The following is a 13,279-nucleotide window of genomic DNA, read 5'->3' as shown; positions in this document are numbered from 1 at the left end:
TCATCATCCATGGAAAACTTGCTGATCTATTGGTAGCCCTGTATACTTCAGTAGCAATATTTTTTTTTTACCAGAGTGCTATGGTCAAAAGTAGTGCGCTATAGAGGAGTCCAGGGATAGGGTGCAATTTGGGACTCAGTCATAGAAGTTCTCTTCTCTTAGTTGAGGAGAAACAGAATCTATCTGATTACCTGATCCGGTTGTTATCAGTGGAGACTGACCTCATAAGCCAGGCCATTCGCCTGATTGTATTTCTTCCTCCAGCGTTAGCAAACCAATCCCCATGCAGGGATCGGCTCCAGTGATGTCACCATCACACAGACTGGATTATGAGCCCTCCCTAACACACACACACACACACGCACACTCGCACACACACACACGCATACGCACACACACACACACACACACACACACACACATACACACACACACACACACACGCACACACACGCACACACACGCTGAGGGGAGGACAGCTCATATTAATGGCTGGAATGGAGTGGTTACAAACGCATTGAAAACATGTGTTTGATGTATCCGATACCATTCCACTTATTCCGCTCCAGCCATTACCACGAGCCCGTCCTCCCCAATTAAGGGGCCACCAACCTCCTGTGGTACACACACACGGATACATAGACAAACACACACACTTGTCATAATCCAGTCTTATTATGATGGCCTCCGGAGGTGATGGCTGCCGTTTTACGAGTTCCTTACCAATTGTGCTATTGTATGTGTTTTTTCGTGTTATTTGTAACTTATTTTGTACGTAATGTTTCTGCCACCGTTTCTTATGACCGAAAAGAGATTCTGGATATCAGGACAGCGATTACTCACCTTGTACTGGACAAAGATTTTTTTCTTTAGTCGGACGCAAAGGATTTACTTCAGACACCCAACAGGGCCCAAATCCCCATCATTCGCATGAAGAAGAGACGGAGATATTGGAGACATAGGTCGGGGTGCCTTGTAAGGATCCGTTTGCGAGTGAGTAATCCCCCTCTACCGACAGTCCTATTAGCCAACGTGCAATCATTGGTAATAAAATGAATGAACTCAAGACTATCCTACCAACGGGACATTAACATCTGTAATATCTTATGTTTCACAGAGTAGTGGCTGAACGACAACATGGATAACATACAGCTGGCTGGGTTTTCGGTTATCTGCAAGATAGAATACCTGCCTCCGGTAAAACAAGGGGTGGTTGTCTGTGTCTATGTGTAAATAACAGCTGGTGCACAATATCTAATATTAAGGAACTCTCTAGGTTTTGCTCGCCTGAGGTAGAGTATCTCATGATAAACTGTAGACCACACTATTAAACAAGAGAGTTTTCATCTATATTTTTTTGTAGCTGTCTATTTATCACCACAGACTGGCACTAAAAGGCCATAATCAAACAAGAAAATGCTCATCCAGAGGCAGCGCTCCTAGTGGCCGGGGACTTTAATGCAGGGAAACTTAAATCCGTTTAACCTCATTTCTACCAGCATGTTAAATGTGCAACCAGAGGGAAAAGAAAAAAAAACTCTACATCACTTTTACTCCACACACAGGGATGCGTACAAAGCTCTCCCTCACTCTCCATTTGGCAAACCTGACTAAAACTATATCCACCTGATTCCTGCTTTCAAGCCAAAACTAAAGCAGGAAGTAACAGTGACTCGCTCAATACGGAAGTGGTCATGTGACGGAGATGCTAAGCTACAGGACTGTTTTGCTAGCACAGACTGGAATATGTTCCGGGATTCTTCCGACGGCATTGAGGAGTACATCACATCAGTCACTGGCTTCATCAATAAGTGCATCGATGACTTCGTCCCCACAGTGACCGTACGTACATACGCCAACCAGAAGCCATGGTTTACTGGCAACATCCTCACTGAGCTAAAGGGTAGAGCTGTCGCTTTCAAGGAGGGGACTCTAACCCGGAAGCTTATAAGAAATCCCGCTATGCCCTCCGACGAACCATCAAACAGGCTAAGTGTCAATACAGATTGAATCGTACTACACCGGCTCCGACGCGCGTCGGATGTGGCAGGGCTTGCAAACTATTACGGACTTCAAAGTGAAGCACAGCCGAGAGCTGTCCAATGACACGAGTCTACCAGACGAGCTAAATAACTTCTATGCTCGCTATAAGGCAAGCAACACTGAAGCATGCATGAGAGCATAAGCTGTTCCAGGCGACTGTGTGATCACGCTCTCCATAGCCTATGTGAGTAAACAAGTCCACAAGGCCGCAGGGCCAGACGGATCAGGGGCTGAGTCACTGGCTTGCTGGGGCTCTCTCATGCCATCCCTGGAGGGGGTGCGTCACCTGAGTGGGTTGATTCACTGTTGTGGTCATCCTGTCTGGGTTGGCGCCCCCCCCTTGGGTTGTGCCGTGGCGGAGATCTTTGTGGGCTATACTCAGCCTTGTCTCAGGATGGTAAGTTGGTGGTTGAAGATATCCCTCTAGTGGTGTGGGGGCTGTGCTTTGGCAAAGTGGGTGGGGTTATATCCTTCCTGTTTGGCCCTGTCCGGGGGTGTCCTCGGATGGGGCCACAGTGTCTCCTGACCCCTCCTGTCTCAGCCTCAAGTATTTATGCTGCAGTAGTTTATGTGTCGGGGGCTGGGGTCAGTTTGTTATATCTGGAGTACTTCTCCTGTCCTATTCGGTGTCCTGTGTGAATCTAAGTGTGCGTTCTCTAATTCTCTCCTTCTCTCTTTCTTTCTCTCTCTCGGAGGACCTGAGCCCTAGGACCATGCCCCAGGACTACCTGACATGATGACTCCTTGCTGTCCCCAGTCCACCTGGCCATGCTGCTGTTCCAGTTTCAACTGACCTGAGCCCTAGGACCATGCCCCAGGACTACCTGACATGATGACTCCTTGCTGTCCCCAGTCCACCTGGCCATGCTGCTGCTCCAGTTTCAACTTCCACCTGACTGTGCTGCTGCTCCAGTTTCAACTGTTCTGCCTTATTATTATTCGACCATGCTGGTCATTTATGAACATTTGAACATCTTGGCCATGTTCTGTTATAATCTCCACCCGGCACAGCCAGAAGAGGACTGGCCACCCCACATAGCCTGGTTCCTCTCTAGGTTTCTTCCTAGGTATTGGCCTTTCTAGGGAGTTTTTCCTAGCCACCGTGCTTCTACACCTGCATTGCTTGCTGTTTGGAGTTTTAGGCTGGGTTTCTGTACAGCACTTTGAGATATCAGCTGATGTATGAAGGGCTATATAAATAAATTTGATTTGATTTGATGATTACAAGGACATTTACTCCGAGCCTGCACTGACCAACTGGCAAGTGTCTTCAATCTGTCCCTGACCGAGTCTGTAATACCAACATATTTCAAGCAGACCACCATAGTCCCTGTGCCCAAGAACCCCAAGGTAACCTGCCTAAATGACTACTGTCGTAGCATTGACTATCATTAAATGTGAAGACTGTATATTATCAAATCAATTCTCTATGTAAATTCATTTCGCAATTAAAATAGTCAAAATGACTACCGGGACTATTTAAATTGCGAACCCCCCACCCCCATTTTTATGCTGCTGCTACTCTCTGTTTATTATCCATGCATAGTCATGCATGTTATTTGTCATGCTGTAGGAAACAGGTACAAAAGTATCTATATCCACAGTAAAACGAGTCCTATATCGACATTACCTGAAAGGCCGCTCAGAAAAGAAGAAGCCATTGCTCCAAAACCGCCATAAAAAAGCCTGACCATGAAGCACGGGGGTGGCAGCATCATATTGTGGGGGTGCTTTGCTGCAGGAGAGACTGGTGCACTTCACAAAATAGATGGCATCATGAGGGAGGAAAAATTTGTGGATATACTGAAGCAACATCTCAAGACATCAGTCAGGAAGTTAAAGCTTGATCGCAAATGGGTCTTCCAAATGGACAATGTCCCCAAGCATACTGCCAAAGTTGTGGCAAAATGGCTTAAGGACAACTAAGTCAAGGTATTGGAGTGGCCATCACAAAGCACTGACCTCAATCCCATAGAACATTTTTGGGCAGAACTGAAAGTGTGTGCGAGCAAGGAGGCATACAAACCTGACTCAGTTACACCAGCTCTGTCAGGAGGAATGGGGCAAAATTCACCCAACTTATTGCGGGAAGCTTGTGGAAGACTACCTGAAATGTTTGACCCAAGTTTTTAAAAAATGTAAATGCAATGCTACCAAATACTAATTGAGCGTATGTAAACTTCTGACCCACTGGGAATGTGATGAAAGAAATAAAAGCTGAAATAAATCATTCTCTCTACTATTATTCTGACATTTCACATTCTTAAAATAAAGTGGTGATCCTAGACAGGGCATTTTTACTAGGATTAAATGTCAGGAATTGTGAAAAACTGAGTTTAAGTGTATTTGGCTAAGATGTATGTAAACTTCCGACTTCAACTGTACGTGAGAATTCTATTCATTGACTACAGCTCAGCATTCAACACCATAGTGCCCTCAATACTCATCACTAAGCTAAGGACAATGGGACAAAACACCTCCCTATGCAACTGGATCCTGGACTTCCTGACAGGCTGCCCCCAGGTGGTAAGGGTAGGTAACAACACATCTGCCATGCTGATCCTCAACACGTGGGCCCCACAGTGGTGCGTGCTCAGTCCCCTCCTGTACTCCCTGTTCACCCATGACTGCATGGCCAAGCACGACTCCAACACCATCATTAAGTTTGCCGACGACACAACAGCCTGATCACCGACAACATTGAGACAGCCTATAGGGAGGAGGTCAGAGAGCCGGCAGGGTGGTGCCAGGATAACAACCTCTCCCTCGATGTGATCAAGACAAAGGAGATGATTGTGGACTACAGGAAAAGAAGGACCGAACAAGCGCCCATTCTCATCGACGGGGCTGTAGTGGAGCAGGTTGAGAGCTTCAAGTTCCTTGGTGTCCACATCACCAACAAACTATCATGGTCCAAACACATCAAGACAGTTGTGAAGAGGGCACGACAATGCCTATTCCTCCTCAGGAGACTGAAAAGATTTGGCATGGATCCTCAGATCCTCAAAAAGTTATACAGCTGCACCATTGAGAGCATCCTTACTGGTTGCATCACCACCTGGTATGGCAACTGCTCGGCCTCAGACAGCAAGGCACTACAGAGGGTAGTGCGTACGGCCCAGTACATCACTGGGGTCAAGCCTCCTGCAATCCAGGACCTCTATACCAGGCGGTACTGGAGTGCCAAGTCTAGGTCCAAAAGGCTTTCTAACAGCTTCTACCTCAAAGCCATAAGACTCCTGAACAGCTAATAAAATGACTGCCAGGACTATTTAAATTGCCAACCCCCCACCCCCATTTTTATGCTGCTGCTACTCTCTGTTTATTATCCATGCATAGTCATGCATGTTATTTGTCATGTGACAAATAACATTTGATTTGATTTTTTTTACCCAGAACAGTCTAGTTCAGTCTAGTTCAGTCCAGTTGAGCAGAGAAGGCGCTGTGCTGTGTATCCCTACCTCACCTACACTTCAACATGATAACATCCCCCACCAGTACTTTAATAAGAGGTAGAAGAGGGTTTCAGCCAGTCCCTGTGTTCACCATGCATCAGCCTTCCTTCTAGCTATCCGCTACAGTAGGACCTAGCAGCTAGCACACCAGCAGTACTGTGAGTGCACTAATTCCTTGGTGGTGGATGGGAGGTGCAGCCTGGGCGAATGCTATTAATCACTCCAGAGAATTCTCCCAGCAGTGCCAAATGTCTAACATGGGCTTCACTGTCTATTTATGCAGGCTACCAGACAGTACAGGGCCCTAGAGTCTGTAGCCAGTCACTGGAGACCTCTGGGTTTGGTTTGAGGTCTTCAAACTTGATGTTTGAAAGTTATTTAGACACCCTTGGAAGACAGTGGAAGTTCAAAGACAAATGTGTCCGAAAACAACTGTGTACCGAATGTTGGGGAATAAAACCATCTCAGATCTGCAGATTTTGCTGCGAAGAGACAATCATTAGAAAAATATCTGTTATTACCCTCATATACCTTGTTTCTGGTAAGAGGTTCATGAACAGCTGAAAAATCACAACTGTAATTTAAAATGAACCCTACAAATAGCACTTTTGGGAGATTTGAAAAGCCATAGTCAATCAATCAAAAATATAAATATATATCTCTGCTCATTGAAGGGGTTTTCTTTATTTTTACACTTTTATACATTGTAGAAAAATAGTGGAGAGATCAAAACTATGAAATAACACATATGGAGTCATGTAGCAACCAAAAAAGTGTTAAAGAAATCAAAATAGATTTTATATTTGAGATTCTTCAAAGTAGCCACTCTTTGCCTTGATGACAGCTTTGCACACTCTATAGATCATGAGCTTTTAATCACACCTCTCAGCTACTCTCAGCCAATACTATTATCTCTGTAGACTACCCTCTTTTGATTTGCATGTGCCATATATATATATATATATATATATATATATATATATATATATATATATATATATATATATATATATACTGTATATATATACTTGCCATGTAACTACTGTATGAAAAGAAAGTACCATGTATGTAAAATGTCTGTATATGTAACAAAATGTGAAATAAAGTTACTTTTGTCCTCTAAAGACGGCCTAATAAATAAAAACATACAAAAAAATACAAATAAACCAATATGTAATGGCAATGTAACTTGATCAGGGTGATTCCTTAAAATCATATCTCTTTGGACTGTGTGTATAATAATTACTGATAGGTGGAGGCGTTCTCTAAGTACTGGTCCAGAGTAGAGGTCGACCGATTAATCGGAATGGCCGATAAATTAGTGCTGATTTCAAGTTTTCATAATAATCGGAAATCTGTATTTTTGGGCACCGATTTTCCAATTTGTTTTATTTTTATACCTTTATTTAACTAGGCAAGTCAGTTAAGAACACATTCTTAATTTCAATGACGGCCTAGGAACGGTGGGTTAACTGCCTTGTTCAGGGGCAGAATGACAGATTTTCACCTTGTCAGCTCGGGGGAACCAATCTTGCAACCGTACAGTTAACTTGTCCAACGCAATAACAACCTGCCTCTCTCTCGTTGCACTCCACAAGGAGACTGCCTGTTACGCGAATGCAGTAAGCCAAGGTAAGTTGCTAGCTAGCATTAAACTTATTTTATAAAAAACAATCAATCATAATCACTAGTTAACTACACATGGTTGATGATATTACTAGATATTATCTAGCATGTCCTGCATTGCATATAATCTGACTGAGCATACAAGCATACAAGTAGCAGGCACGTAAACATGAATTCAAACAGCAATTTCCTGCGTTTTGCCAGCAGCTCTTCGTTGTGCGTCAAACATTGCGCTGTTTATGACTTCAAGCCTATCAACTCCGAGATGAGGCTGGTGTAACCGAAGTGAATTGGCTAGCTAGTTAGCGCGCGCTAATAGCGTTTCAAAAGTCACTCGCTCTGAGCCTTCTAGTAGTTGTTCCCCTTGCTCTGCATGGGTAACGCTGCTTCGATGGTGGCTGTTGTCGTTGTGTTGCTGGTTCAAGCCCAGGGAGGAGCGAGGAGAGGGACGGAGGCTATACTGTTACACTGGCAATACTAAAGTGCCTATAAGAACATCTAATAGTCAAAGGTTGATGAAATACAAATGGTATAGAGGGAAATAGTCCTATAATTCCTATAATAACTACAACCTAAAACTTCTTACCTGGGAATATTGGAGACTCATGTTAAAAGGAACCACCAGCTTTCATATGTTCTCATGTTCTGAGCAAAGAACTGAAACGTTAGCTTTCTTACATAGCACATATTGCACTTTTACTTTCTTCTCCAACACTTTGTTTTTGCATTATTTAAACAAAATTGAACATGTTTCATTATTTACCTGAGGCTAAATTGATTTTATTGATGTATTATATTAAGTTAAAATAAGTGTTAATTCAGTATTGTTGTAATTGTCATTATTAACTAATTAAATGTAAATTAATCGGCCGATTAATCAGTATCTGCTTTTTTGGTCCGCCAATAATCGGTATCGGCGTTGAAAAATCATAATCGGTCGACCTCCGTTTTTGTGCTTGTGCTCCAATGGTTGAGATAAGGTATAAGAGGCAGGGAAAGCTGATCTTAGATCAGTGGACAGAGTTTACTGCTCACTGGCATACATAACACTGAATATCTGATCATAGAGTGTATGAGGCACAATTGAACTATCTTTATTCCAAAATATCAAGATGTCTATAGTTGTAAATAAAAACATTTGACAAGCCTTGCAGCTATAAAACAGAGTACAGTCTGCCACTGTATTTGCCCCAGCCCTATTCATAATTTGTTTCACTAGAAGATATGTTGAAAACATTAACATTGAAAACTGTGTGAATGCAACAGCTAGAATCTGGCACAGTATGATTAGCATCTCTTCACCATTGTGAGTTTGCCAAAGTCTCCATGGCGATAGAAAGCATAGCGAATGCCATTTTAGCTCTTTTACTGTTGGACCCCAGCTATACAGTGTTACAGTAAGTTATTTGAATAAAGTGATTGAGGGGAAAGAGCCAGGACAGGATTTGAATAACAGATAATTACTTAAGGAAAAAACGAACGTAGGGTGATTGGTCAGGGTGGATGGGTGGGCGACCCAAAGTTTGCGTGTTCAAATCTTCAGCATTTTAGCTAATTACCATCTGTTCAACTACTTACTACTTTTTTGCTACTTTTCAACTACTTAGCATGTTAGTTAACCCTAACCCTATAACCTAACTCCTAAATGTAACCCTAACCCCTAACCAACGAGCTAACTTTAGCCACCTAGCTGGAATTCATAACATATCACATATGCAAATTCATAACATACTGTATGTTTTTCAAATTCGTAACGTATTGTATAGTTAGTAAATTCGTAACGTATTGTATAGTTCGTAAATTCGTAACATATTGTATAGTTAGTAAATTCGCAACATATTGTATAGTTAGTAAATTCGTAACATATTGTATGTTTAGTAAATTCGTAACATATAATAAAAATGGTCATTATACGAAATGGGTAATGGACATCCACAAATGAATACATATACCATACTAACATGAGTGTATCATTCTAAACGGAGTATATCTGAATTACTTACAGAATAATATGAAATGCTCTGAGACCAGGTTGAACCCTGAGGTTAGAGGGTTTAGAGAAATTGTTTTCTTAGTAAACAAAGCACCTAACAATTGTCCAGGGGGGGATTTGGACCCAACAGCTGTGAAAGCAGACATCGGCGGTGTGTTATTATGCTACTGAAATGAGAATGCCATTATACTCAGGAATCAGCATAGGGTCTCATAACTCTTTGCCCTGAGTATCTGATCTCAGGGCTATATTTGGCCCCTGTTTCAAGCTAGTGGTGCTGATTTCCTGTCATCTATTCTAAGTTGGAAGGTTCTATGGTTGGTGCTTGATAGGCCTATAAGGTCTTTGGGCTAAGGACCATTTAATTCTTAGACATGATGAGGGCCCTTCATAAAAAAAAACATCTAGATCTGAAACTCGAGTTTTGTCAAGAGAGTGAGAGAGAGATCTGAAAACTCTTATACTTATAGGGCTTATGAATTGTACATTTGAGAGTAATAATATATCTATATCAATATGGAAATATTCAGCAGGCTAACACGTGAGAATTGAATAATAATATAAACAACATTTCTAAATATCAACATAAACTGTCAACATTCATAATGTTCCCTGAAGGTTCATGTGACACATGTGGACTGATCCTGTGCGACAACTATGTGTGTTGTGTTCATGTGTCCTCACATAGATAACGAGGTATGAGAGGTATGACAATAGCGTCAGGTGACAGGTCATTTCGCCACACACTACACCATAATAATAATAAAACAAATGTTGACATGTCATCCTTTACACTTTCATCATACGTCATTGGCATGCTGCATTGTATAGGCTATACCGTTGTCATCACATACACAAATAAGAATGACATCGACATACAAAATACTCAAATTCGTATTTTCTAGCAGTAACTGTAGCCTTTTTGACGCAATACTTGTTTTCTAAATAAACTGAAACGCCGCAAATACACAATGGTCTAACTAGCCATACAAACAGAAAGACAAGACACACATAGATAATATGGAAAGGGCGTTTGTTCAGACCTTTGTGGCTATCGGTGTCTTCCTTTCTCGTGCCAATACAGCGAATAGTATAACCGCAAGCGTTTCTATGAGGCGAGCAACCTACAAACGTGCCGCCCCAGTCCCCACCTCTCTGCCGCTCTCCCTTCCATTCCCATATCGTCAAAAATATAACAATCGTTAGAAAACAAACTAACCAACATATTTACCTTCTATAGGTCCCTATCAAATCCTGGCGTAATGTTTTATTTCGCTTTTGTAATGTCCCGGGTTGATTCGTTCCTACGTCTGCCGCTTCACCCAGCCTCCCTGTCAGTCAATCGCGCAGATAACCCTAAACTTCCGGGACTTCCAAATGAAGCAACATTTGTGAACCTGATAACGCAGTTGAGTGAGTGGACCACTGGCAAAGTACCAGTCGGTGCCTCCAGTCTTTCTCTCCCTCCTGCCTGGTCTTGAGGAGCAGTGGAGGACGCCCCAGACACCTAGACTAAGTATGAAACGTCTGATTGACGTCTAATGTTGTGGTCTTACCCTGTGGTCTTACCCTATGACTCAAAGGATAGTGCTGTGTGGACATTCAAATTATAAAAGCTAGTCATATGAAAATTGTATATTAACATTATCATCCTCTCCAAGATCATAAGGTTGCCCACTGGGCAAAAGCTAATTGAGTCAATGTTGTTTCCACATCATTTTAACCACAAAAATGTATGTGATGATGTTGAATCAACGTGGAAAAATCATTGGATTTTCAAAAAGTAATCAAAAGTATTTTTTTACCTAACTTTTAACCTAAATTAAGATTGTTTTTTTGGGGGGGGGGGGGGGGGGGATTTCACCTTGAATTCACAATAGTTGACAACTCAAACAAATGTAAATCAAAACTACACATTGAACTGACGTCTAGACCCAGTGGGTGGGGATCATTATGTGCTGATATAATCACTGGTTATAGCTAGCTCACATCAACTCAAATACAACTGGGAGCAAGTTTTAACAGGGCCATTCACTGTGCCCCTGATTATGATAACGGCACCTACTACTTACTGTCTGTCACGTCCCAATTCACAACCTGCCTCTGAATTCCGTCATGGCGGACGTCAGATGCCATGGAAGCCGTAGTGATGTCACGTGAAAGGCCTCTATCTCTGCTGTGTCATGGCAGCTGCCTGAGTTACACTGTAGGCTGAAATAGACCAACTGTGTCCCAAATGGCGCCCTGTTCCCTATGCAGTGCACTACTTTGACCAGAAATGGGTACCATGCTGCCTCCGTGCCAGGTTAGGGAGGAGAGAGTAGGGATCTTTTATTGATTAGAAAAGCCTCTGAATCATTGATAGGCTTCCCCAGAGGACTCCATTCCCAAACTCTCTGCTGCCAGACGTGTTTGTTTGAGTGTGAGGTGAATGCTTGTCCCACGTCATTGAATGTTCAGCTAAAATGGTGGAGGGGCCTTGGGTGACAGTGTTACAAAATGAAGAGCAGGAGCATGGTCACCAGCATACAGCCAGCAGACATGTTGTATGTAATCCCATAAGGCTTCTGGCTGCTCTGTGGTAATTTACACGCAAGCACATGTAAAGCACATCATGCTGTTTGCTTAGCTTGTACCACTTCCTCCCGATTCAGCCCATTGTCACGCCCTGACCTTGGAGGGCCGTTTTATTTCTCTATTTGGTTAGGTCAGGGTGTGATGTGGGGTGGGCATTCTATGTTTTGTTTTCTATGTTTCTTTATTTCTATGTTTTGGCTGGGTATGGTTCTCAATCAGGGACAGCTGTCTATTGTTGTCTCTGATTGGGAATCATACTTCGGTAGCCCTTTTTCCTTCCTTTCAGTGTGGGTAGTTATCTTTGTTAGTGGCACTATAGCCTTGTAAGCGTAACAGTTGTTGCGGCATTGTTTTGTTGCTGACTTTTACAATAATAAAAGAAAATGTACACTCACCACGCTGCACCTTGGTCTCCTTCCAACGACGGCCGTGACACCCATAGCTTACGCAAACTCGGGACCTCTGTCTTGCTAGTACACGTGACCTCCCTCCTGAAGTGTCTTACCAGTCGTCACCATGAAAAAAACGAGCTATTTGCTGGTTCAAGTGGGGACAGTTCAGGCTGAGGAGTCTCACACATCCCCATGTGCTACATACACCCCTCAAACTTCCCCAACAGCAACCCAAGTTTTGAGCTGAGCGCAACTGTAGATCTGGATCACGGCACCACTGTGAAGGACATCACGTTGCTCGAGTACCACTTCCTCCCGATTCGGCATATACCTGGCGCAAACTCAAGACCTCTGCCTTGTCAGGAAGACAAAGGAGCTGATCGTGGACTACAGGAAACGGAGGGTCGGGAACACCCCCATTCACATCGACGGGGCTGTAGTGGACCGGGTTAAGAGCTTCATGATCCTCGGTGTCCACATCACTAAGGATCTACCATGGTCTTTACCACACCAACACAGTCATGAAGAGGGCACGACAATGCCTCTTCCTCTCAGAAGGCTGAAAAGATTTGGCATGGGCCCTCAGATCCTCAAAACGTTCTACAGCTGCACCATCGCGAGCATCTTGACTGGCTGCAACACTGCTTGGAATAGCAACTGCTTGGCATCTGACCTCAAGGCGCTACAGAGTGTAGTGTGTACTGCCCAGTACATCACTGGGGCCGAGCTCCCTGCCCCCCAAAATTGTCAGACTCCATCCACCCAAGCCACAGACTGTTCTCTCTGCTACCACACGGCAAGTGGTACCAATGCACCAAGTCTGGAACCAACAGGACCCTGAACAGCTTCTACCCCCAAGCCATAAGACTCCTAAACAAGATAGCTACATAGCTCATCAAATATCTACCTGGACTACCTGCATTGTCCCTTTTTATAATATGCACACACATGGATACTGACACCACACTCTGCTGCTAGTCACTTTACCCCTACCTGTATGTACAGTACATAGCCACCTTAATTACCTCGTAGCCCTGCACATCGACTTGGTACTAGTACTCCCTGTATATAGCCATGTTATTTTCTACTCCCTATACAATTCGTTTACAAAGTATTAGGAATACCTTCCTAATATTGTGTTGCACCCCCCAATCCCCCTTTTTGCCCTCAGAATAGCCTCAATTCATCAGGGC

The 13,279-nt window shown here is 43.2% G+C and overlaps 1 protein-coding gene across 2 annotated transcripts in view; it reads right to left on the bottom strand.

Moving 5' to 3' along the window:
• Positions 1 to 10,646, bottom strand: part of cap2 (cyclase associated actin cytoskeleton regulatory protein 2) — a 33,641-nt gene extending 22,995 nt beyond the window's left edge. Inside the window, exon 1 of one of the 2 annotated variants that reach the window (XM_020500018.2) lies at positions 10,349 to 10,646. The gene's annotated coding sequence lies outside the window, so the exon portion shown is untranslated. Of the gene's footprint in view, positions 1 to 10,160; positions 10,269 to 10,348 lie in introns of those variants that run through there. The other variant, XM_020500019.2, reaches the window with a different exon arrangement.
• Between the last annotated feature and the right edge of the window lie 2,633 nt (positions 10,647 to 13,279).

Source organism: Oncorhynchus kisutch, linkage group LG14 (genome assembly GCF_002021735.2).
Source record: "Oncorhynchus kisutch isolate 150728-3 linkage group LG14, Okis_V2, whole genome shotgun sequence".
Lineage (NCBI taxonomy): Eukaryota > Metazoa > Chordata > Actinopteri > Salmoniformes > Salmonidae > Oncorhynchus > Oncorhynchus kisutch.
This window is presented reverse-complemented; position numbering and strand designations above follow the sequence as displayed.